A 4,132-nucleotide genomic window follows, 5' to 3' on the forward strand; every position below is an offset into this window, starting at 1 on the left:
AATTATTTTGATGACTATTTTATCAAGTATACAAAAGTATTTATTTCTTTCCAAAAAAATGAACTTTTTGATCTTTCAAGATAGCACAAAGCATGGATTTATTAAGGGTGTCAAGCTGCTTTTGTTTGGTTTCCTGATATGTAGAGTTTGAAGTCAATTTGCTACCATGTGGTGTTTGTTTGTTTTGCTAATTTTGTGTCAATTTGCAAGTGGTGTTATTAAAATAAATAAAATTATAAAACGTGTGGTCAATTTGCAAATGGTTTCCTTCGATTATATGGACCGAATCACAATGAAGGTGTAATAAAAATCATCGGCATTTATTGAGCGAAGACGACAGATTGAGTAAAAACAAATGTCATACCTAGAATCATGTAAGGTGAGAAACGTAACAAAACTTAGAAATAACAAAGCTTTTATTATACATCAATTGTATACATTGCATAAAACAAGCGAGAATCTAAATGATCAAATCCGAATTTTTATTATACAAACATCAATAGTAAACATATACTATAAATATACGGTAAACAACTTGGTCAAACTTGGTTGTTGTTGTTGTTGTTATTGTTGTTGTGGTTGTTGTCGATGTTGTTATTGGGTGGCAACGGATACAACGGTATTCCCATTACCGGAGCATCCGTCGCAGGCTTTGAGGATAGACAACAGCAGATGATTGTGACTCCTATAGCTACTATAATGAGTCCAAGTGCTGATGCCGAGAAAATAATTGCCCACGGAGGGCTTGATTTGTGAATGCTGGGATTGGGTAGGGTTGTGACCGGGTATTGGCCTTGAGGTGGAAATGATTGGAAAGGATCGGGAGGGGGTGATAAGGTGGAAGGTCCAGTGGCAGTGATGGTGGTGGAGAGGAGGAGGATGACATAAAAAGAAAACACCATGCTTGTGATAATTACCTGATGAAAACACATCTCAATTAAAAAATAACTTATACAATGATAATAAGATGAAAAGTTGATATTCTAAGAAATTTGCAATGGTTGAATGGTAGTTAATACATGCTACTTAATTCATGTGTTGACGAGCAAAATAAAGGCGCTTTCCGAAATATTCTTGAGAAGTTCATACTAAGAAATTATTTACAAAATTAAAAGAAAAAAAAAATGACTTATACTAATTGAAAAGAGAAAGAAATTTAGATAGGAACCTGATGATGAAGTAGCAGCTTTGATTTCGTGAGAAGTCACTTCAGTATGTTGGCCTTTAAAAAAACAAAAGAGAAAGTTGTTAAAATATAAAAAATGAGATATGGAAATATTTTTTTAAACTCAACTTAGATGAAATGTCATTCAATTCAATTCTTAGTTGTTAAAACTTCAGTATGTTCCTTCAAAAAAAAAAAAAAACTTCAGTATGTTGACATACATTGGCCTTTAAATATGTCATTCAATTCAACACCAGGTTATGAGTAACATATATATTATATATTTTTCTAAAACATATATATGCACTAAATCATAGATTTTATTTTTGGAGAAAAATGGTATCCTAAAATATATTTTTTAAAAAATAACATAGACAATGATAAGATGAAAGGTTGATATTCCAAGAAATTTGCAATGGTACTATTCATAATATCTTGCTACAGAATCTCAATTAAAAAATGACTTAGACAATGATAATAAGATGAAAAGTTGATATTCTAAGAAATTTGCAATGGTTGAATGGTAGTTAATATATGCTACTTAAATCATGTGTTGACGAGCAAAATAAAGGTGCTTTCGGAAATATTCTTGAAAAGTTCATATTAAGAAATTATTTGAAATTTTTTTAAAAAAAAGGACTTATACTAATTGAAAAGAGAAAGAAAAGTAATTTAGATAGGAACCTGATGATGAATTTAATCTCGTGAGAAGTCACTTCAGTAGAATGTTGGCCTTCAAAACAACAAAAGAGAAAGTTCTTAAAATATTGAAAATGAGAGAAAGAAATGTCAATTGTTCATATATAAGAAGAAACGAAAAAGAGAGATAACTCATTGCCAACAAGAAAACAATCATCATACGTTTTGAAATTAAGGGATCAAGAACATACTATTTTCTTACAACCATTTTTATTAACATACTCCATTGCTGCATTGAGGTGGGATACTTAGCTTGAAGGGTATCAAATAGGGTTAGGGTTACATCCTATAACACCCACTTGCTAAATCAATCTCAATAATTTATGTTGATGGTTGTCTTTATCCAATTTTTCAATGCATAGTAATTGTCTAGTTGATGAAATACATTTCTTACATTCCCTAGTGATAGTCAAATAATGTTGTATTAATGAGTTTACCCTGTTGAAATGCACTATTTTTTTTTATTTACAAAAAACATCTAATAATTATAATAACGTACTGTATTTCTTTATTTGACGCAAGACAATAAGAGAAATTTCTATCAACTATCAACTTTGAAGTAATCATATATTAAAAGAATCGTTCTTCCGCAACAAATTAAACTTTGTGTTCGACAGTGAAAATAAATTGGCAGAGAGTTTGTTGAGTATTTACTGCTGCCTGCTCACGAGCATTAAAACAATGGCCTTGAAGTCTTAGACTAGAAGCACCTACCTTAACATGCATATATGAATCACATGTATGTAAGTGGTCCCATAGGCCATAAGAAAATAGTATTCCAATATTTCCCATTAAAATTGATTTAAATTTTAGGAAAAGAAAATCTAAAAATGGTGATTTGTAACTTCTTTACTACAAATTTTTTTAAGACGGTCAAATGCCTCTAAAATTTTAACCATAGTATAAAATATGTATGTCCTTTGGCATAAAGTTATAAAGCCAACATTCATAAAACTATTCCAGTTCAAACATCAGAGAAGAATTCCATGTTGTTAAAAAAGTATACATAAACTGAATTAGCTCTCATTATCTTTTCCACTCTCAAGGCTTGGAAAATGACTATCAATTTTTAAGATCAAAATAATATTTTGCAAGAATTAAACTAACTACAACTATAAGTTTATACTCTATAACATACCAGATGACAGATGTTATCAAATTGCACACGTGCTCTATATATATAGTACAATACTTCCAATAAAATGTTCAATGTTTAAATTAAGTGATCAAGAATATAATTTTCAAAGTACATACATGCAATCAGTATGCACTTATCTCATCTCATTTAATAAAATTCATTATTTGCTATTCAAGGAGAAAAAATACAAGAAAATGTACGAAGGATTTGCTACATAATTTTACCTACCAATATCTTACTAGTTAATCTCAATTAAAAAAAAAAAACTTCTATTCATAATATCTTGCTACAGAATCTCAATTAAAATTTAACTTAGACAATGATAATAAGATGAAAAGTTAATATTCTAAGAAATTTGCAATGGTTACTATTAATAACATCTTGCTACAGAATCTCAATTTAAAAATAACTTAGACAATGATAAGATGAAAATTTGATATTCTAAGAAATTTGCAATGGTTGAATGGTAGTTAATATATGCTACTTGATTCATGTGTTGACGAGCAGAATAAAGGTGCTTTCGAAAATATCCTTGAAAAATTCGGACTAAGAAATTATTTCAAAAATTAAAAGAAGGAAAAGGACTTATACTAATTGAAAAGAGAAAGAAAAGTAATTTAGATAGGAACCTGGTGATGAAGGTAGCTTTAATCTCGTGAGAAGTCACTTCAGTAGAACGTTGGCCTTCAAAACAACAAAAGAGAAAGTTCTTAAATATTGAAAATGAGGGAAAGAAATGTCAATTGTTCATATAGAAGAAGAAAAGAAAAAGGGAGATAACTTTATAGAGTTAATGTTAGAAATGGAATGTGATTCACAACATTCAACATAATGACACAGTCATACAGTCAGAAAGCTCTCAGCCGTCTGATGCATCTAAGGGTTTCTATTATATGTTAAAAGAGAAAGTTCTTAAAATATTTTCTCAATAAATAAGATATTACTTTCTTTTTTTTTAAATTTAATTTCCAAAAAATGTGTTCATAATTGCTAAAATAATCCCTTTTTTTATAGGAAAATAAATCCCTTTTAGAAGGAAAAAAGGTAGTTCCTTTAATTAATATTTTAAGTACAGATTTAGGAGATTTGATTTGATAAGTTAGTGAATGAATGAAAAATGTCATACGAGT

General features: G+C 29.3%; 1 long non-coding RNA gene across 1 annotated transcript; it reads right to left on the minus strand.

Annotated features, from left to right (window-relative positions):
• Positions 1-398: 398 nt before the first annotated feature.
• Positions 399-3,771, minus strand: LOC146925031 (uncharacterized). Its single transcript, XR_015011007.1, has 4 exons — positions 3,632-3,771; positions 1,850-1,898; positions 1,169-1,222; positions 399-917 (listed from the first exon to the last, which is right to left on the minus strand). It is a non-coding gene; the product is annotated as an uncharacterized LOC146925031 (long non-coding RNA).
• Between the last annotated feature and the right edge of the window lie 361 nt (positions 3,772-4,132).

The sequence above is a fragment of the Medicago sativa genome, chromosome 5, assembly GCF_051527215.1.
Source record: "Medicago sativa cultivar Bolivia chromosome 5, Bolivia_mono, whole genome shotgun sequence".
Classification (NCBI taxonomy): domain Eukaryota; kingdom Viridiplantae; phylum Streptophyta; class Magnoliopsida; order Fabales; family Fabaceae; genus Medicago; species Medicago sativa.